Below are 23637 nucleotides of genomic sequence, written 5' to 3'. Positions count from 1 at the left end.
AGGCAGTTTCACACTAGCCTTGGATGGATATGAGAGCGAGAGTGAGAGAGCGAGAGAGAGCGAGAGTGAGCGAGAGTGAGAGAGCGAGAGAGCGCGAGCAGGAGATTGAGCGAGAGGAGAGAGAGGGAGGGGGAGGGGAAGGAAAGGGGAAGGGAAAGGAGAACCGGAAGGTAATGGGGAGGGGGAGGGAGGGACAAGAAAGCATTATGGATGGGTCAGTGGCCAGTTCTGTTCTTGCCCTGTACCTCTGACTCCAGAGCTCCCATTCTTTCCACCTTTTATCTACAATAGCATTGGGTTAGAGACACGTGCTGTTAGCCTTGTTCCCAGTGTTTTCTCTGCTGCACTTACTGCCGTGTGACCTTGGGGAGCTGTTTAACCTTTCTGAAGCCCAGCTCTCTTATTTGTGCAACAAGACTAAGAGAGACCCAGCCCCTGTCCGAGATTCCTTGAAAGGCTTGTGTGAATTAACACAGAGAAAGTGCTTTCCCCAGCTTCCGCACCCGAGGAGCACTGCGAAGCCGTTCTCTGTTACCCTTATCCCTGTCTCCTCAGCCTCTTAGCGGAGATCCATTCTGCTGCTGGAGACATTTCAGCTATGTTCTTTGCTAAGGCATTGCTGACACTCTTTGAAAGAGATGGATTTGATTTCTGTCAATCCATCTGATTGGTTTTGAGCGTCACACGTGGATGTATGAGACATTATTAAGTAGAGCCTGTAGTAGGTGGCTGATAATTAATGAAACAACACAGTTCCTACTGCCAGGTAATTGACAGATCAGAAGGAAGGAACAGCACACAGGAATGGAACAATGAGAAGCCAGTTCAAAGATGATACCATCCTCCATATTTCATCGGCAGGCTCCTACCTGTGTGTCACTGCTTGCCAGACTTATGTTTGCTGGGTACACTCGTGAATTCTTATACATCTCTTCTCGAATGAGACACTATCTGGTGCTGGGTATTGAACCCCTATCCTCATGAATGCTATGTTTATCAACAAGCAATTCACGCACTCTACCATGAACCATCCAAATACCCCTAACCCTTTGCAACCTGTTTTTAGCATATAAAGAACTTGTCACTCAGGGAAACTGCATAACTTGCATAACCTAATCCATAGAGTAATACACTTTTCATTGTATACTCACTGAAAGGTAATTAAATATTTTTCAGCGTGTCCTAATGTCTTGGAGTTAACATTAGTCTTAGCCAGGTATGTTATGAGATACATATGTGTTATGGGTAGCCTGGGCTACTTGCCAACTTTAGTTACCTAGCTAGATTCAATCTCAAGGGGGGAAACTTGTTTTAAAGATGACTTCTCTTCATTTGAATGCGCGAGGGGACCATTAGAAAATGTCAATGACTTAGACTTTGTTTCTCCAACAGGCTTCTTCAACGCAACACGGTCAGATCCAGACCACCTGATGGCGGCTGATAACAAACGGTGTGGCTTGCCATTTCAACAGAGGAATGTGGAGGCGTAGGAAAGGCTCGGTAGACTTTGAAGGCTTCAGCGGTGATCCTCTGGTCATTTTAGTTCGGCACCCCTGCATTCAGTGAGTTCAGACTGTGTTCTTGAAGAGTGAAGGCCACTCTGGGTCTGGAGAGACAGCTCGGCAGAGAAGGGCACGTGTTACTTTAGCAGAGCACCCAGGCTGTAACTCCTAGATCAGACAGATGACAGCTGTTTGTAACACTATCTCCAAGGATGATATCCAAGGCCTCTCGGCTCTGCCAGCACCTGTACTCACATGTTCACACTCAGGCAAACACACACACACACACACACACACACACACACACACACACACACACACTTCCGTTAGCCTGTGAGGATATATTTCGACTTACACAACAAAATCAATTTTTAAAATAAATTGACCAATCTCTTGGCAAGCGATGGTTGCCTCAGTCAACTCTGACTAGAACACAGAGGGAGTGGGTGTCTTTATGTTGAACTCACACCGTCTCCAGAGCTGCAATATTTCCCATGACTTTTTAACTGGTCACTTTCTTGCCACCTTTACTTTAGTCTTGTCCGTTCCCATAGATCCGGTAGCAGGTAAGCTCAAGCGATTACACAACTTAATGTATAAGGACCTGCTAGTCAAGGGTGTCCTCTGAAAGAAGAAATAAACTTGTCTGTAGAAAAAAAATGAAACTTGATTTATATAATACCAATCTTCAGCGGGTTTTGCATAATTTATTTATTATTATTTGTCCTAGGATTCTAAGAGGAGAGAGCGTGTCCTCAGAATGGAGACTACGTAGACGGGCATATCTGAGGGTTTTTTACCTGGGGCACTTTTATCTATTTGGCTGCAAAAGACATATGTAAATGGATGGGAGAAGGTGAGAGATCAGCAATCGTTTTTGTTGTTTGTGGAGGATCTGCCGTGCAGTGAACGCAAACACCATCAACTGTTGGCTTAGTTTCTTGTGCCTCAGGAGCTTTCAGATGCACCTGTTTAGGGTCCCAGGGACATCAGGGACATCTATTAAGCTGCGTCTTACCAGGCAGCTTCTCGGTTTGTGGAATCAAGTAAATCTGGGGTTAGGCCTCAAACAAAACATATTTTAACAGAAGTCCTAGGATATTACAGTATTAAGAAAAACATACCATCGGTTCAGTTTTAAAGAAGGAAATGTTAGCCTCTCTCTGTTTTCTGAGATACTTGAATTATATATTTATACATACAAAATCTATAAGTATATGTACCAGTACTATGAGAATATTAATTAAGGCATATATTGGGAGTCGGGGGGATGACTCTGAGTGTCTAAATTTGAGAATTAGCTTTCAATTAGCTAAGTGGATGTGGTAGCTTCTTGTTAAACCAACTCTCAGGACAAAGAACAGGGATCCCAAACGTGAGCTTAGGATTCAGGGAGAGAATCCTTCACAGTAGATAGCTGGAGAGGGTGATAGCAGAAGGCACTGGACATCAACTTTAGCCTGTATCTCTCTCTCTCTCTCTCGAACACACACACACATGCGCCTGCACATGTGAAAGCATGCATGCACACCATACACACATATATACATGCAAACAAGATCATGTATCAAATACATATTCAGGGAAGACTGGATATTCTCATTGTGATGATAGGGATGTGAACATGTGTCTCAGAAGTTAAAATATCGCCAAATTTAGATTTATTGACCTTAACCAATGCCTTCTCCCTTACCCCCACTGTCCCCTTCTTCCCTCCCTCCCTCCCTCCCTCTCTCTTCTTTCTTTCTCCCTTCCTTTCTTTCTTTCTTTCTTCTATCAGTCTTTCTGTCTGTCTGTCTTTGTCTCTGTCTCTGACTCTGTCTCTGTCTATCTGTCTGTCTGTCTCTCTCTGTCTCTGTCTCTGTCTCTGTCTCTGTCTCTGTCTCTCTCTCTCTCTCTCTCTCTCTGTGTGTGTGTGTGTGTGTAGGTAAAGGATAGAAACTTTAATTTTGTTAAGTGATAACATTCACAGTCCTAACTGCTCTAAAAGATGATACCTCTTGGGCAGAAATTTTATACTTAAAAGCCATCTGGCATATTTGGCTTTCTCCTCCTTTTCTTTCCTGTTACTGCAGGATCTTTGAACGAGGAGGAAGGACAGTTGTGGCACAGCAGAGGCAGGGCTGGTGGTCGGCATGCGGCCCCCCTCCTTGTAAGCCCCACCTTGGAGACTCAGGTTTGTGTTTGTTTGTTTGTTTACCCATACTTAACTTTTGCCATCTCCAAATCACAGACAGACTGACGCTGCTGCTGCAGTTGCTCTGATGCTAGCAGTGTCCCTGAGCCCCCATGCTGCATCAGCTGCATCAGGTGCATAACAGCGTCTGTGAGCCCCCATGCTGCATCAGGTCCACAGCAGCGTCTGTGAGCCCCCATGCTGCATCAGGTCTATGCTCTGTGCTTGGTGTTATTTATCCTCCTTTTTCCTGTTAGCCCTCAAAGTCAGCTTCAGGATGACATTATCCTAGGACTTTGCAGATGACAAGATGGCTGTTTATAGAGACTGAATAATTCACACAGTGTCATTTGGCGGGCATCAGGTCTGTGGAGGGAATGCAGGCACACCTGAGTCCGGACTCCAGAGTTGAGAAGGCATCCGGAGAGTGACTGCAACCTAATTGTGATCTGTAACGTGGGTAATGGTGGGTCATTAATGATCCAACAAAGAAACAAGCAAACAAACAAACGAATGAACAAGTAAGTAAATAAATACCGACCCCATGCTGGTCTTGATCTCCTTGCCTGCTATTCCTACCCCTTCCTTTTAGAGGGTTATTATTTTCATGGTCCATCCTGAGAAATGAGCCTGTGAGTTGCCTGTTGGGTTTCTAAACTGTTGTGGGGTGTGACTTTGGTTTCTGAACGGCTGGGAGTGTGGCTTTGAGAAGCAAGTGCCCATTGACTCCAGGGAAGAAGCAAGATGAAGTCTCTAACATTCACCAGGCCAATCCTAGTGGACCACAGATGATTCTTATGCTGCGGTTAGATGTGGACTGTCAGAACTGCACTGCCCCCTGAACTGAGGAAGGCAGAGAGCCTCCCAGGGCCCCAGGTCTTGTTTCTGTCCTGGACAGGCTAGATGTTCTATTTCCTGTCACAAAGTTGAGAGGAAAAACCACCTAGGAAAGTGGGTTTCAAGCAAGTATCTGAGCAGTCATCCTGAGGGGATTCCGTCTATAGCCAAGCAAGGGCTCAACTCGAAGGGAGCAAGATGCCAAGCGGAAGAGGAAAGGCGCAAACAGCTCAGAAGAGAGAACAGGTCTGCTTCCCCTTGCAAGCTAAGAGAGTGTGGACCCCGGGCCTGGGTCTGTGTAAGAGGAGTCGAAATGAGCTCAGCTATATCACAAGGAGAAGAAAAAGTACAGCAGCACCAAATGAGCGAGCAGACAAAAGCATGGTGCTTGCTGGTTGGAAGATGACTTAAAATACAAAACTAAATAAAGAAAAATAAACAGATAAAGGAAGGCACGTGTTAGAACCTTACCATGCTAGACAATTTACCATGGTAAAAACTCCTGATAGCTTATGATACAGTGTACGGTAGGAGTTTAACATTAATGAAAATTAATTTTACAACCACTACATTCAATGCAGTATATTTTCTTTCACTTTTGAGATAATACATTTGCCTCATTTCTCCCTCCACACCCCTCCGTATACTGCTCCTTGCTCTCATTCCTGTTCATGCCCTCTTCTTTTGTTGCATGCCTAAATGTATAGGAATATATACATGTTTATTCCTATACAATATATTCCTATATATATTTCTAAATATAACATGCTTTGTCTATATAATGAGATTTTTGTAAGAACAACTGCTTCGATTGAAAACACAGAGTTCTCATGCTGAAACTGAGCCAGTGCTTTTGAATATCACTCAAACTCAGCTTTACATAGACAGTCCAGGGAGCGGACACTGTTCACCAGATTTTGGCTGGAGCATTGTCTTGAGGCTCAGGGACAGTGTTTACCAATAGATGGCTCAGACCTCCTTTGACCAGCGCCAGTGGATTTACATCTCAGGGTAAGTATGAAATCGTAGCTTCCACTTAGCCTTCCACCTTTTGAGAGGCTTGGCTTGGGTGGCGACTTGACAGTAAATTTGCTGCAAGGAAATGGGGTGCTCTGTGCTTTCTCTGTGGCACTCTCTAGCCAAGACTGTTTTCATTCAGACATGAATTTGTAGGCAAAACCATGCCTGCAAAGTTGGTTATTTATGGAGAAGACAATTTTTTAAAGTAAACATCTGAATCTGATACTACTAATAGGGCTTGTATTTCTGGACAGGTTTGCTAACCTATATAACATACAAAGATCTATTTCTCTTTATTTTAGATCTGCATCCATTCTAGGTGTGAGGACTGCATTTGATGCGAGGAAAGAATTATAATACAAATGGGAAATGGGCTATTTGAAAAGAACCTGGGTAATCTAAAAGTCCAGGTCATTTTGTAGAAAGATAATAAGCACACGGTCATCAGAAGATTAGACACACAGTTCTTAAGCTTACTCTCAAAACTCAGTGAAAAGAAGAGACTTACATACAAACAGGAGAAAAGCATTGCAGAGAATAAAAAATAATAATAAATAAAAGTTGTGCAAATAATTTTGGAAATTCTGTGCTTTGAATATGAAATGTCCCCCATGGTATTGTGTGCTTTGGTCCCCAGTTGGGAAAAGTTCTGGAACCTTCTGGAGGTAAAGCTTTGAAGAATGATGGGAGTCAGTAGGGGTGGGCTTTGATGTTAGCTTGCTTCTCTCTCTCTCTCTTTCTCTCTTTCTCTCCCTCCCTCCCTCTCTCCCTCTCTGTCTCTGTCTGTCTCTCTGTGTTTCTGTCTCTGTCTCTGTCTCTCCCTCCCTCCCTCTCTGTCTCTGTCTGTCTCTCTGTGTCTCTGTCTCTCTCTGTCTTTGTGTGTGTTTGTCTGCCTGCTTCCCTCCCTCCCTACCCCCTGCTTTCTGTAACCAGAAGAGATGTGCCCAGCCAGCTTCTTCTTCCTCTCACCATTCCGTGTCTTCCCCAAACTTGAGCCCTCAGGAACTGTAAGCAGTAATCAACAGACCCTTTCTCCCCTAAGCTGCTTTTCCTCTTCATCAGGGTATTTACCTCAGCAACTGAAAAGAAACCAATACAGGGACAGGAAGACTTAGGGTAGATGCTTACAGATGAGGAAGATACATGGAAAAGAATCCAATTTGGTGTGTAGCTTCCTTGCAAGACAACAGAATGACCACATTTGACCTAGGTATGGAGGACCGGAGACAGCCTTCTGATAGGTCGTTCTGGTGACTCTGACTTTTTCTTCAGGTTTATCCCTCTTCATTGTAATAAGCCTCGTTTTATGAGATGTTCAATGTCTTTTGAAATTAACTAGAAAATGTTTCATTTCATTTACTACAGAGTGAGTCTTTGATTAGACCAAATTCAGAGCTGAAAATAGATTGACTCATGCACATGGAGAAGGGCAATCGCCCACCCATTTTCAGTCTTTCTTTTTTCAAGATAGAGAACACTTGGATTGGGTTATCCTAAGCCCAGGTAGAAGCCTGGAGAGCATTTGGCTGAAAACCAGAATGGACCTGAAGATAAACAAAACAAAACAAAAACAACACAACAAAATACCCACAATATACCATAACACAAAATGAAACAATGTTGGTTGAGTCTCTCACAATTATTTTCCTCTGGGTGCAGCAGAAATGGCTCAGCAGTTAGGAGCACACATTGCTTTTAGAGAGGACCCAATTTTGATTCCCTGAACCTGTGTTGACTAGTTCACAGATGCCTGAAACTCCAACTCCAGGGAATCTTATGCCTTCTGGATTCTTCAGGTACCTGTATTGATGTGTGCTTGTGTACACACACACACACACACACACACACACACACACTCACACACACACACTCACACACACATACACACACACACACTTAAAAACAATAAAAATAAATCTTAAAAAATAATGTTGTTGCCCATCCACAAATGTCAACATTCAACAAAGAGAACCTCCTAGTTTACTTTAAATGCCTTATGATCACACATGAGAACAAGCACTGTGACAGGTTATAAGTTTACAAGTAAGCATATATTGTGAGGTTACATTTTCAGTGTTGGGCCTGAAGAACAATATGGTTATTGGATATTTGACCTGGAAGCTAGATCAGTCTGCTCTCCCTGGATTAAACTTAGAGGACAATCTCCCAGTCCTGTCGCATAGACCATAATTACCTGAGAAACTTTCTTCTTGAAGGTGGATTAGAGATTTTTGACTTGTAACCTAAACTTCCCACCACAGGACTTAAGGAACAAAGTATTAAAATAAGGAAGGAAGAATTTTGTTCCAGGTAGGAAGCACAGGTCATAAAATGCTGGGATAATAGCCAGAAAATTATTGGTCTGTGTATTAAAAAAAAAAAAGAAGGATTCACCCAAAAGATTAAAGACCAGATGTAGCGTTGGGGTTGTTTATTGAAGCATGATTTCTAACTATGGGGGTTTAGACAGAACTGAGTTTAGCTAATAATTCATAGCCTGGGCTAAGATTTTAACTATACATGCCAGAATATAGAAAGTTCTATTATACATTTTTTTTTCTGACAGTGGAGACAAAGGCACTTGGGAGTTTATAAAAAGTCTACTTTGGTGAAGTTTTTTTCCCCTCCATTTCTTTTTGACTAAAAAGCTTCCCATTCAAACCCCATTGCGATCTGCTCATCATTTGTTGTTAAGCTACCAATATATTTTGACAATAGAATGTAATAATAATTGTCGTATTGTACATGCTCTATGCAGGCTCAAGTCGAGTGTGCAGACACTGGGGGAGAGAGGCAATCATTTTGTGTATTTTATTAACACATTCATTATGTGAAGTGACATTGGTTATATCAAGAATGTATAATAGTCTATTCTAAAGTATGGAGTTTTTTCCATAAAACAGCATGAGTGTCTCATGCCAAAGCAATATGAACGTGAAGAATATCCATCACAGATTAATAAAGGAAAGATGCAATCATTTTACCAAATGAGACCCAGAACACATCTGCTGCAATAGCTACCACCGGCTGCTGGATAAACGCGCTCACACTCCAGGTTAGGGACATCCCTATTTGGGGTAAACATGGCATGGTAGTCTCTCAGGTGGCATGTCGCAGACACTGTACTGGCAAGAGGAAGCAGTCAGTTCTTGCATCTATTAGTTCTGCCTGAATCCGATGATTGCTTCTTTACTGGACAACTTTGTTTATGCCATCACTTTCCCTATGTCTCTGTGCTGAAATGGGGCATTAGCAAAGTGAAGGTCTGGACCAAATCATTCTGAACATTCACAATATGATCGTGTTTTCATTTGAACTTACGGTGAGGTGGGGTTGCACTACATTTCTGGAGATTGACAGCTTAGGTTGATTATCTTCCAGAGGTCAATGTCTACCTAACAGGAAGCACTGTGAACAATGCTTGCAGAGTAGTGTGTACAGGAAAAATGCTGACTCGTGGGATCTTTGAAGCTCGCTGTGTGTAGATAATAAGGGGTTTTTGAATCAACGGGCTCACCTTGGCAATGCTCTACTTCGGGGAGGTTATTTAGGAAACTCTTCAAAGATGAGTGGAGCTAGAAGGAGGGAACCTTGTGATCAAGAAAGCCGAGAAAGGTAGAGACGCACCAGAGTTGTGTGCGCATGCTTGCATTGTGGGTACTTATGTACACAGAAGGCCATAGGTAGACGGCTCTATCCCTGGCACTTGTGTGTCTTCCAATGCTGACACAAGAATGAGCAATTCAGCTAATTTACAGCTTCTTGGCTCTCTCAGTGTTACTTGGCAGCTTTCAATTGGATAGTCAAGACCCGAAAGTATTTAGAACCTTTTCTGGTGAAGCTCAGATGTAGAGAGAAGTTTCTTGTGGAGACAAGGCTGTTGGTCTGGTTGAAGGAGTTCTATAAGCTGACTTTTAAAAGATGCTTAAAATATCATCATCTATTTGAGAGCTGTGGTTCTGCTTTCTTTCTACTACACTAGGTGGGTGGGAGTCTGAAATTCGTAGAATTGTATGTTGGAAAACTGTAGCCTAGAATAACAGATCAAGCCAGAGAAACTTTTACAGTGTGGACAATGAACTGGCCACAGACACATTGCAATGAGGTATGTGAATAGCTCTGAAGGGGACACCTACAGTTACTTTAAAGCTCAGAAGCTTACTAATAATTTGACCTTTTGTTATTAAAGGTATAGACACAAACTGTCTTAGTTGGAGACAGAAGATGGCCTTCCCTCTCAGTGCCATGCAAACTGAGTGATCGTATGGTGTGCTTGACACCAATTTTAAAACAGATACCAGATAAAGCCTCCTTCCGGTCTCTCTAAATGCTTATTTACACATAGTAGCTGTTCATGAACCTCACCTCTCATCCATACTGTCTGTAGTCATAGGTTCAGGGATTGTTTTTTTGTCTCCTTTGCTCTTGGTGATGATTAATTCATGTAACTAAGGAATTGCTTCCTTACGATTCATCAAGACACTCATATTACAAAGACTTTTGAATGGGACTGGTTGGAGTTGAGGGCAGTGTACTCTGTGGGTCAGGACGACCTGCAGTGTGAAGGGAAGTTGAATGCAGAGACTTGGCAAGGGCACAGCTGGGTGGGAGGGGTAACTTGGGAGTTAGTGAAGTGTAGAGTTATGCAAACACTGTTGATCCCAGAGCATGGCTCCAAATGCAGCTCTTTCCTTTCTTTTCCTCTTCTCCTTCTCCTTTCTCTTTTACATCTACATTCCACCTTTCCTTCTTCCTCTCTCCCTCCCTCCCTCCCTCCCTCCCTCCCTCCCTCCCTCCCTCCCTCTCTCCTTCACTCCCCTCCCAATCCCTCCCTTCCATTCTCTCCAGAAACTGATTTCACTGCGGGGGGAAAATAAGAGCCAAACAGACTAATCACGTCTTATGCTAGGTGGATCTTTCCTGGATTGCTCTGCACTTTGAACATGGTTTCTGTGAAACCTTAGGATCATATGAGATATTTCTAGAGCTTCACATTTAATTCAATATTTGAAATATAGTTCATTTATTTCACAAGCTGTAACCCAATAGAAACCAAACCAAACCTCCCCGAAGCCAACAAAAGCAAACATCAAATGCGCTATTTGCCAACCTCTGGCCCCGTTGAGACTATGGAGTACTCTCTGCGCCCCCACTAAGTTTCCTTCCTTCCACAAAGGATTCCAGTCGCAGCCCCTTCTGTTTATTTACACATACACACAACCTCCCTACAAACGTGTAGTGGATGGGGAAGATGGGGTTTGCTCTGGTCTTTGTTTGATGACGAGCCTGCACATGTCTGCTCTTGTAAAATTATACAAGTGAGCTCACTAGTTCAATGGATGAGTGCTAAGCTCAATTAAATGCCAGGCAGGGACTGGACGCATCTGCTCAGCCCCTGCTCTTAGCACGCCTTGTTAGACAGTTGTGCAGTAATAAGTGAGCTCCACGCATTGCATCATGACCATATTGTGCAAAAAATAGTGTCAGATGTCATTTGCCTAAATTAAATATACGCATACGTGTGACCTTTAAAATTGAGGCAAAATAATTGCTGTTTAAACTGGAGATGGACGGTTAACTGAAAGCAGGAAGTTTCAGGGGGAAATAAAATGTCACGGTACATATTAGAAACCCTGTGTAGGTCAGATGACACAAGTGTCGTACCCCCAAATGCAGAGCAATCGACACAATGTCCCCATTGTGTTTATCAAATTAAATTCTGCCAAGTTCACTTCCCTGTGAATGCTGACCAATTTTGAAGTTATGAAAGAAAATCTTCACCATGAAATTAAGACTCTCCGCATCTGTGAATGCAATCTGAGCCATTCAACATTCTTGAAAAAGTGTACTTAAAAATGTAAATCTGTCAAGAAAATGTACAGTGTGGTTTGAAAATATGGTGTTGTGAGCAGAAGGGAGACACGGGATATCGGGAAGTGCTCATTTACCCCGGGCTATGGATTTGTGATGGTCCTGGAAGGTGGGCAGACTTTGAACGCACACTGTCTGCCATTGCTGTAGAGACTGTGCAAAGTATTAAAGAGCCACTGGGACTAACTGCTTATCTCAAAACATGGAACTATTGGCATTCAACTATTTCCATATCTGAATACTATATATCACAACAATTTGTAGTTTTTTGTAAGATATAACTACATAGATAAACACACACACAAACACATACACACAAACACATACACACAAACACACACACACATACATACAAGTACACAAAGGCACATAAACACACACACATATACACAGAGAGACATGCATAAATACACACTGACACACACCTACACACTCACATGCTCACCCAACTACACATAAACATACATGAAAGACACACACACACACACACACACACACACACACACACACACACACAGACAGACAATTACTCCGTGTCAAGGTATCACTTCTGTCTTGTGATAAGCACCCTGAGCAGTACATGTCAGGAAAGGAAGGCTTTATTCTTCTGTTACAGCCCATTATTTTGGGGAAGTCAAACCTGAGCTCAAACAGAAAAGCTAGTCAGGTAGCATCTAGAGTAGAGACAAAGGAACGCTCTTAGGCAGACAGTTTACTTAGTCTCCTTTTATATGTGCCAGTACCCAGCACATACAATGGTGCCATCCCTAATGGACTGGATATTTCTACTTTGTTTCATAATCAAGACAACCCTTTATAGACATGCCTCTCAGAATCTAGGTAATAAATAGAATGGTGTATTTGTTATCATTCAGAGCTTTTTAGTAGTGTGTCCAACCCTCTCCAGACAGTTCTTTACTTAGACTTTCTTTCCAGGTGATTCTAGGCTGCTTCAAGTTAACAATTGAAACAAACCAGTGGGCTGGGGGAAAAAACATTTAAATACATGGAATGAACGAACAAGTGTTTACCCTTTATGTTAATTTTTCAGAACAAGCCAGCAAATGAGTTTCTGAAGATGCGCAGAGCTGAAATTGGCATTGAGAAAGTAATGGCTGTGTAAATATGCAGGCATTTTGATTCATGTAAGAGCAGTTGCCAAAATAAGTTCAGACAATTGTGGTGTGTTGTATAGACAACCATTTGCTATAAAGCAGATTAATGAGCATCTTTCAAAACACTGAGTTTTATGATGAGTATTGCCAACTTTTAAGGTGTATTCTTTACAGTGAAGAACTTTTAGTAGGGTTTGTGGTTTCATATTGGGGTTCCAGAATTCCCTTTTTAGTTGAGATTAGTTGCTTCTGCCGAGACCAAGTCTTGCGACAAATCTTTCAAAGGAGATAAGGGAAGGAAAAGAGTCCCCTCATGGTAATGGTTCCATTGATGAAATCTCAATGAAATCTCTTGTTTTTGTCCCTTGCTGAAATTTTTAATAAGCTGAAAGAACCCGATATGCAAGCCTGTCTGTGATGTAACCTCATTTACAAGTGCATATAAAGCATTAGCAGTAAGTGCAAACTTAAGGTTTGAATTCAATATAGAAAATAAAGTAAATTTGATTCAGACGAAACTGAGTGGCTATGATATGAAGATAGGTACTGAGCTGCACGGGATGCTTCCACGGTATTATCTAATGTCTCGTGTTTCAGTACACGTGTGTCTAACACAAGCCTGCACGGTCACATCCTCAAGAAAGACTCAAGGAGAAGACATTACCAATGTGGGATTCTGAAATGTTGCTAACTGTGCAACTTGCATACAGTCAAAATATTGGACTCATCTGAATATCTGGGTGCAATTGAAGATGTACAGGGCTGAAAACAAAAATGAAAGTGTTGTCTGTACAAACCAGAACTTCTGTTTTTAACAAGCCAAACTAACTGAGACACAAACGAGGCCATTAGGTTGAAGTCACATTGCTAGCAGCAGCATCACAAGCAGAATCACAAGCCGCAGCATGTGATTTGGGAGTGACGTGTACAGTTGAATAATTTGTTTTCTCATTCATGTTTGAAGGAGAATTAAACTCAAGTGTTTGAACTTTCTAAAAACATAAATTAGTATACTTCTTATATTTCTCCATACAGGTTGTCAACGTATAGCCTAGGATGTCCTGTTATTTGTTACCTAGCACAGCCTGGCCTCAAATTTATGGGACTGCTGCCATCTCAGCCTCCAGAGTTCTGGTATGGAAGATGTGAGCTATCCTGTATAGCCATCTATATAGATTTTTATTATCTTTACTGGGATTTCTGCGCATGATGTATTAGTTTTATTTTATTTTTCTTTTCTTTAAGCTTTCATAGCTATGCTGTCTTTCATTGACAAAGAAGATCAGGCAACAAAACTAAATAAAAGAAGCCATGGTACCGACAGCTTTCCTTGTTGTTTGCAAAACTCAAAACACCCAGTGCATGAAGAATTCTACACATGAACTTCAAAAGATGAGTCAATACCTGTTTAGAAACGACTAATATGTTCTTAGGAATTCTTTGAGAAGTAACCAAGAACCATCTTCTATGTAGTCCTTGACTACTGACTTTGAAACAAAACTTTCATGAGCATAACAGACAGAAAATATCCCCATTGAGGTAAACCAGTCACAAAAGAACACACATGGTATGCACTCACTGATGAGTGGATATTAGCCCAAAAGCTCAGAATACCCAAGATACAATTCACAGACCATATGAAGCTCAAGAAGAAGGAAGACCAAAATGAGGATGCTTCAGTCCTTTCTAGAAGAGATAACAAAATATTCACGGGATGTAGATGGTGGCAGGGACTTGGGAGGAAGAGAAGAGGGGGAGGAGAAAAGGGAACAGTATCAGGTATGAAAGGAGAAAAGGATGATATCCAGAGGGTCAGGAATTTGAACAGAGGTATATAGCAATAGGGGATGGGGAACTGGGGTAGCCACCAGCAAGTCCCAGATGCCAGAAAAGCAAGAGGCTCCCAGGATCCAACAGGAATGAGATTAGCTGAAATGCCCAACAAAGGGGAGGGAGAACCTGTAGAGACCACGTCCAGAGGTTCCGCCAGGGTCCTGGTTGTGAGGGCAGGGGTCATCCACCCTTTTCAAAATTTTAACCAAGAATTGCTCCTGTCTAAAGGAAATACAGAGACAAAGACTGGAGCAGACACTGAAGGAAAGGTCATCCAGAGACTACCCCACCTGGAGATCCATCCCATCTACCGCCACCAAACCTAGTCACTATTGCCAATGCCAAGAAACTCCTGCTGACAGGCATCTGATATGGATGTCTCTTGAGAGGCTCTACCAGAACCTTACCAATATAGATGAGGATGCTTGCAGCTAACCATTGGACTGAGCATGGGGACCCCAATGGAGGAGTTAGAGAAAGGACTGAAGATACTGAAGGGTTGGCAACCCCATAGGAAGAACAACAATATCAACCAACCAGATCCCCCAGAGCTCCCAGGGACTAAACCACAAACCAAAGAGTACACATGGAGGGGCCCATGGTTCTGGCATCAATAGGAGGAGAAGCCCTTGGTCTTGTGAAGGCAGTGTAGAGGAATGCCAGGGCAGTGGGGTGGGAGTGGGTGGGTATGAGGAGGAGGATCCTCATAGAAGCAGGAGGGGGGGCCGAGAAAGGGGATAACCTTTAAAATGTAAATGCATAAAATACCCAATTATAAAAAGAGAAAAAAGAGAAATAGGCACAATATATAAAGTTGCATATGGAATCTGAAGGTAGAAGCTAAGGAAGGTTATAGAAGAGATGGTTATAATACAACCTGGGATGTTTTCAGACTAAAAAATGAAAGACTTTTAAGTGGTGTGCCATCAGCTATAAGTACCAACGTAGAGTAACATGGTTGCAGGAAACCACCATGGTGGTAGGACAGTGTTTGGGCTGATGGAATGCTAAAGCCAGACCCAGTGTCCTGAAATCCCTACCGTGCTCTGTAACTGGGTAGTAGTCAAGATGGATACACCTGAACTGTGGTGTTGAAGACCAGGACTTTGCTGATCTTTGTTGTTTCTCTTCTTCTGGAGAGCTGACTAATACACATTTACTGGGATGATACCCATCTATTTGGATTACACAGTACAAGGCTTTCCTGTTGCTATGCTAAGAAGTGTTGATTTCAATTTCCTGAACCTTCTGGTACATCTGTTCATCACTGTTGTCTGCTGAAACTAACACCTGTTGAACATAAACCACATGTTATCTTGGTGAAGTATCAGGGAAATAATTGTTGAGGGCAACCAGCTCTAAGAAAATCATAAAAATTGTCTCATTTCCCGGAGGAAATGTTCCCTGTCCTTAGATGTCTAGTGAGGATACACCTTTCTCTGCAAAATGCCCAGAGCCCCACACACTGCTCCAAGGTGCCTTCTCGTTCTTCTCAGTCTTCAACAGATGCCCTTCTTCTACAGCTTCAAACCATGACATCTTCTCAAAGCATTGATAACCCATAAAGCCCCATGTGATCAGTGTTCCCTTAGATCACATGGTAGGCCATCGCTAGAGATTTTAGTCAGCAGCAGATACCTTTAGCTAAGTCAACAGGGGGAATATTTGTCATTGAACATTCTTCAAGGATTCTTCAAATTTGACTCAAATGGAGGATTTGGTTTGACTGACATAGTTGAAAAATAATGACCAAGAAACACAAGTACAAGCCAAGTGTTTTTGCGATGCCAGATTACTTGATGTGAATTACAAATCATATAGCATCACCCCTGTAGTTTTCTGTGTCTCTCAAAAACGTTGATCAAGAGGACAGCGGCAGAGAATAGAAAGGCAAGCATGGATCTTATAGTCAAAAGAGTCCAGTAGTATTGGGTTCAAATGCTGGCAGTTTTGGATTTGTAATGGTGGGCAACTTATTAAGGTGAGTGCCATTGTTTCCTCATTGGTTAAGTGCACTAAATGAGACATCAAATAAGGTAATGAGTGTGTGCATGCATGGTGTGTGTGTGTGTGTGTGTGTGTGTGTGTGTGTGTGTGTGTGTATGTGTGTGATGTAATGGCATTTTGCAGACAAAATGAAAAAACTTTCATATTTTGTTTAGCATTATAATCAGCCCACACACATATATGTTCACACCATTCTACCCCTTCTGCTTGTCCAACAGTTCTGGATGTATGTGAGGAACTTTATGTGTATATTTTGTGTTGAGGTGGGAGAGATGACCCAAAAGTAAAACGTTTGCTATTTAAGCAGGAGGATCAGAGTTTAGATCCCAGCACACACAAAGAAGCAGGGTGAAGTGATATGCACTGGGACTCCTGGGGAGTAGAGACAATTAGTTCCTTGGAGCTTTTAGCTTTTTGTCTTGACAAGTGACATAGCTGTGACTCCGGGTTCATTGAGAATTTCTGTATAAAAAACTTAAGTGGGGGAAACGGAGAAGATATTCTATGTTAAATTCTAGCACATATATGTACATACAGCCATATGCATCTACCCACACATGAATACACACACACACACACACACACACACACACAGACACAGACACACACACACACACACACACATGCACAGATATACTACAGACACTCAACTTGTTCTGTTATAAATGTAAGAAATAATTCTGATTTTTCTCCATAGAAGTTTTGAGCAGCAGTACCATTCTTGTAAGTGCAGAGATGCACATACAGGACAGGTTGACTACATTTCCCTGAGAAACAATTATAAAGTGGGGATAATTCTTGAAAGGATTCCTCCAAGTTTGGATTCGGGGTCGGGTCAAACCGATAAAATATCAGTAGCAAGGACTGCACTGAACATAGCGGTGCTTAGTTCCCGCTTTCCTCTACAGTCAGATCTCTGTACCTGTTTCTGTTTCAACAGTGGAATCTAAAACTGTTCTGCAACCTGAAATCTAGGCTCATACTTGAAAAAATGGGAAATCACCTTGTACATACTTATGTAGAGAGATGTCACTGCGGGCCCAAAGTGTCAACTTCTGATACCCATTGTTTTTAGGGACCCATTTCCAGTGTTGAACACCAATGCTTATTGTCTTAGAGAAATGGAGAGTGGTTCCTTCCCTGACTCCATGGGTCATTGGGGTGCCATAAAGCTCAAAGCTTGCTTTCAGCATAAGGTGAGAAATGTGAAACCAAGGCAATTTCAAAAGGAAAAAGGCTATTCCAAATTCCTTTGGATTTCACTTACAAGATCCAGACTGGGATATTTTCAATAACAGTGGTGGTGGGGTGGTGGTGGGGGGTGGTGGTGGTGGAGTGGTGGTGGTGGGGTGGTGGTGGTGGGGTGGTGGTGGTGGTGGTGGTGGGGAGATCCATACTGGGATTACTATATTGCAGAAGAGTTATTTCTTAAGTGTTTAGGGTAGATATGAAATATAACTGTACTGGCTGGTTTTGTGCATCAACTTGACACAAGCTGCAGTCATTACAGAGAAAGTTTTTCCCTTGAGGAAATATCTCCATGAGATCCAGCTATAAGGCATTTTCTCAATTAGTGATCAAGGATGGAGGGGCCATTGTGGGTGGTGCTGTCCCTGGGCTGGTAGTCCCGGGCTCTATAAGAAAGCCAGGGGGAAGCAAGCCAGTAAGAAACATCCCTCCCTGGCCTCTGCATCAGGTCCTGCCTCCAATTTCCTACTCTGTGTGAGTTCCTGTCCTGACTTCCTTTGATGATGAACAGCAACGTGGAAATGTAAGCTCAATAAACCCTTTCCTTCCCAACTTGCTTCTTGGTCAGGATGTTTGTACAGGAATACAAACTCTGACTAAGACAGTAACATATGCAGAGAAGTACAAATTCTATATCAGTCTGCATTGAACAGAATTCTCATGACTTAATCACTTCCAAAACTGCCAATATGTTTTTCCCCCCTGTGGTGTTAGTCCTGCGTTTCAACTGGATCTGAAATCAACTAAGAGACAAGCTTCGTCACACATCTCTGATGGTTTTTCTTTTCCAGGCTACTTGAAGTGGGAAGGTCCACCTTAGATATGAGTGAGCTCTTCCAGTGGTGTCCCAGATTAAAGGAGGTCTGAGGGAAAGCCTCTTGGCAGATTGCCTTCAGGTCGAGCTGGTGAGTTCATCTACCATTCTACTGCCTTCCTTCGCTTTTATCAGAACCCAGCCTCTTTGAGCTTTCAGCAGGAAATGAAGATCAGTGGCTCTCTGGGTGTCCTCCGGCCCTTCTGTAACAGATTGAGACTTAAGAGGGGACTGAGCAGCTACCAGATTCCAGACCTCTCCCCAATGTGGAAACAGCCAATGTTGTGCCACCAGCCCACATTTTGTAAGCTGAGGAACCCCCTTTGTAATTACATTCCTTAGACCAGTTTGGTTTTTCTAGTGAACCGTGGGTAATACACTAGATGTTGGCAATTAAGTTTTCACGTGAATATTTTGGGGCTCACATTCTGCTGATAAAAACTTCCTTGGCTACTGTGTTCTCAGATATCACCCTAGAGAGTGGCAGGAGGGGAGATAGAAGCTGGTTTAGGGAAGACTCAGCTATTCTAATGAGATCAGACTGACATCACTGGGCTCTATTGTATTTAGTCCTTTTTCCACTGACCCCAAGCAGGGGTGCTCAACAGAGAGTATGTAGTATTAGTAGACTGCCCCAAGGTCATTGCCATGGGGACAGACATAACCTTGATCTGACAGATTTTCTTTAACCCATACAGGAAGAAGAGTAGGACATTTAGTGTGGCAAATAATTTTTCACATTTTAGTTAGAAATTAATATATTTAATTAATTTAAAATTTCATATTTAACACAACTTAAGAAACCATGGCCTCTATTGATTCTGACTTTGCTGTTCACATTTGGGAGTGAGTTAGCCGTTCTTTTTTCTCTCTTTGTTTCTGATCTACTTACCTCAGTGTCTCAGTGCTTACCAAGTCAAAAATTACTGATTTAATCACATGGCGCCCAGTCAAGGACAGCTGAATGATACATAGTAGAGGTTAAAGGTTTTTGGCTTGTGTTATTAATAAAAATGTTTCTGCTTAAATGGGATTAGTTATTTTTGAAAATAGTCCGTTTTATGGGTTTAATCGAGAGACTCTTCTACAACAAGGTGTTAAAGTACCAACTAGAAGTACCTCTAATTATGACCATATTTGTAAGAACTGTCTTTGTAAGTGGTCAAGTTGAGATCATTAAAACAGATATCCTTGTGAGAAAGGGAAATATTCAGAAATGTTGAGTGTTGGACAAAGCAAGCAGCATCCACAAGCCAAGGGAAGCTTGAGACTATGAGAAGCTGAGAGAGAGAGACGTGGAACACAGATCCTCTCACGGTTGTCAGTAGAGCCAACTCTCTGAGGATGCGATTTGGGGAGTTCAGGCTCCACTGCTGGAGGACTGTATTTCTGTGTATTAAGCTCACTTCCCAGTACAGGGATATGGCAGACATACACAGACATACACACGGCCAATAATTCTCCTCCAACGGTAGGGAGTTTACGAGGCAAACGGTCCACTGCTCGTGGCCAGCTCACCCCAACTCACCTCGGTCATTAGTGTAATTCCCCTGCTAATTGTCTCGCACGGATCCAGCACTGTGTATTCCCACCCTCCTCTGGATGAAAATACGCTTCTAATTGCACCCATGCCCAAGTGTAAATGACAACGGAAGGTAACGCCTTTTTAGGGAAAGACTCTGCCATTGTGTGTAGCTTTTCAATCCCAGCATCTAAAGCTTTGAGACCAGACTAACTAAACAAAGGGAGATTGCAACCTTGACACTCTTTCTCTTCTCTTCATCTGTTAAATTCCCAGTATTTCTTCCCCGAAGCCATAAGGAGAAAGCTGTGTCTTCAGAGCGAGAGAAAAAAAATGCAGAACAGGTAATTATCCTGTTAATTTTAAGGGTATAATTTTAGGCCCCAAGGTGAATACTTTTTATTGGTATTATCCAGTTTGGCGGCACAGCAGAAACCAACGACCACAGGAGTTAAGCCGACTTTTGCTTGGTCCCAAATCTGTGTCTTTGTCCCTTTCAGACAGTGGCTGGAGCTCTGAAGGTGAACTCTCAGCTTGTCTGGTATCCCACTAGAGTACAGGGACATCTCTGAGCTGCTCTTCACGAGAAGAGCAAGCAAGCCATGCTAGTGTGGAAGCCATTCCAAGGGGAACCCAGAGTGATTAAAAACACTTGTGGCTCATCACTAACTATAGAAATTATTATAATTGGATTAACATAGGAAATGCATGGTGGTGTGGAAGCTTTCCCCCTGAGAACCAGATGGACACAAGGAGCTACGTTTTCAAAATCAAGTTAATATTTCCCAATAAAATTGTGGATTCATATTTCAGACTCCCTTGATCCCTGGCTCTGCTGAAGTCAGTGTGCAGCATCTATGCAGTGGGGCTGGGCGATGATTGTACATGAGTCACATCTGTCTTGTCTCGAATCCTGAATGTCAACATCTGCAGACAAGCACGGTGCTTCTCTATGAAAATGTGGTCCTATCCGGTACTGTATGTGTGCGTCTAATCCCAGCACAGGAGTTCAGGCCATCCTTGGTTATATAGCAAATCTGAGAGCAGCCTGCTTGACATGAGAATCTGTCTCAAGGAAACAGACTACTGGATGAGTGAATGTGACCCGAACTATACAAGCGACCTTTGAAAATGCAGTGAGAAGGTTCATCTAGCTACACCAGACTCCACCTCAAAGCGACATAAGAAAAATTAGATCCTTCTTCTTTCTTGGGGCTGGAGAAATGATTCATCAGCTCAGAGCGTGAACTTTTCTTACAGAGGGACCAAGTCCAGTTCCCAGCATCCAGACTGCTCCCAACATTCGTGACTCCAGTTCTAGGGGATTTATGGCCACTTCCTGATCTCTTCAGGCATCAGCTGTCACTTTTCTCACTTGTTTTGTTCTGCCTGTCTGTCTGTCTTCTCTGTCTCTCTGTCTTTGCCTCTGTCTCTGTCTCTGTCCCTGGTCTCTCTCTCTGACATACACACTTCAAAGTAAAGTATGTCCTAAAAAAAGAAAAAGAAAGTGGCACCGGAAACGATCTCATGAATTCGAGATGGAGGATAGAGGGCGACTGGCTCAGATGAAAGAATTCAAGTTGGAAAACACCCTCTCTCAACACATCTTTTGTTAGGTACCATTGCCCATGGCAAGTCTGTCAGTAATATTGTCAGAGGCTGTAATTGAAAAGATGTATTAATTATTATCAGTCACCTGCAGCTCTCCCGCTGTGGGCAGAGTGATGTCTCCCTAAAAAGATGCCGTGGTTGATCTCTACTGCACAGGAAGCTGCAGAAGTATAGTTTTCTCCCTGTGGGTTAAGACATATTGGATCCGGTTTCCTTTCTAATGCCAATCTTAAATTCTTGGCTAAGCTCATAGAGGTCCTGGAGATAAAATGTCCAGCAGGCTTAGGTCTTGTCCCCTTGCTCACTCCAGTCTTTCTCTGGGAAAAGAGCCATGAAGAGCACGCCACGCTTAAAAGCTCAGAGGCTTGGGCACGGAGGAGGACTGCTGCCAGCCCTGGTTCTGCCACTCCCTTGGTCGGGGGTGTTGAGCTGCCACCCGCCCACCTCCCGCTCTGCATGCCCTTACAGAGCAACTACTGATGATTTAAGGCAGTTCCCAGCTTGCCCCTCAGTTACTATCTCCTTCCTTAGCCACTACAGGTTTGTAGAGACAGGCAGTTGTTACACGAAAGGAATGGACTTGCCACACATTGAAGACCTCTTAATGGACAGCTGTTATTTTTTAATTGTAATTGGGGGGAAAATGGGCAGCACAAACCTGTTTGTTTTCAATTGCTTTCTTGCCCGGTGATTTGGGATAGTTCCCAGAACTGTGAGGACCTTTCTCCCATCTGCTGTCTTGGGTCAGAGTGCATTTAAATGGAAGCGAGAGTGACAGCATTACACGGCAGCCCCAACAGTGCCTGTCTTCAGCTATGGACATTGCCCTAGCTGATGGCAAAGGATTCCAGCAAGGTGACATAGAAGGCTGAGGTTTGCTGCTGGGAGGAGAGTCCCCACCACAGTGTGCCTGGGAAGAGTCCGCTGTTTTTCTTTTTGCCAGAACCTTTCCGGTTAATATATGTGTTTGGATTCTTGCGGGCCTCAGTTATGTCATTAGCTTCTGATGGTTTACAATGATTGAGACTCAGAGAAATAGATTGGGGGACAAGTGTTCTCTTTTTCCCCTCAGGAAGCACCATCAGGGTTCTCCCATGAGAAGCAACTCACAGAGACTTGGCCTTAACGTCAAGGATATGTTCCTGGCTGGCCACTTTTGCTTCTCCAAGAATGGCTTGTGTTTGGGTTGTGGAAACTGTTTTTATTTCAGAGTCTGGAGCTCTCCTGGTAGAGTATCTGGCATGTATGAAAACCCTGGTACCACATAAACTGGACACAATGACACAAACCTAGTCCTACCTCTTGGGAGAGAGGCGGGAGAGTCAGTTCAAGGTCATGTTCAGTTACGGAGAAAGTCTTAGGCCAGCCTGGGATACATGATACCTATCAGAGTTTTAAATTCAATTTTATTATTCCTTCCTTAGATTTGTTAGAAGTAAGTAAAGTGGATGAAACAAACCACCAGGCTCTCTTGAGCTCTTGTGGTTTATTTTCTTACATTCTGATTGCCGGAATGACATAAAATCAAATCTGTTTGAAACATGATGGCCTTGCCCTAGATTCTATAGGCCTGAATCTAAAACTTATAGGGGAATGATTTGCCCATATTGTAAGCAAAATTACTATTTTACATATTCAGTCTCTTTTAGGATCTTGCGATGTATGCAAACTATACTTAGAAGTGCATTTATTCTGGTAACTACTGTTCTTCTACTGAAGTCTTTATGCAGATGCTTGAGATTTTGATATAACTCAGGAAACTGGCTGTGCACCCAGGGACCTGACCATAGAGGAGCCATCTTTGTCCCGTGTGGTCAGGCACCCACCCTACAACAGTATCTCATGACTGCTCACACACAGCTCTAAAGCTTTTCTCACTTGGGCCAGTAGCATGAAGATGTTTTTCCTCCTTGCCCCCATCAGGCAAAATATTTTATTATTAAAATTTATCTTTTCCATCAAAGAAAGAAAGGTTTAAAATTTGTTCACGTATCCAGTAGCAGGAAATTTCTGTTTCAGAGGTATTAAATTTACTGGTAAGGTTTGTTCAATGTCATTAAAATTTTTAATCCAGGCTGGGG

This window comes from Rattus norvegicus, chromosome 2 (assembly GCF_036323735.1).
Source record: "Rattus norvegicus strain BN/NHsdMcwi chromosome 2, GRCr8, whole genome shotgun sequence".
In the NCBI taxonomy this organism is placed as follows: Eukaryota; Metazoa; Chordata; class Mammalia; order Rodentia; family Muridae; genus Rattus; species Rattus norvegicus.
This window is presented reverse-complemented; position numbering follows the sequence as displayed.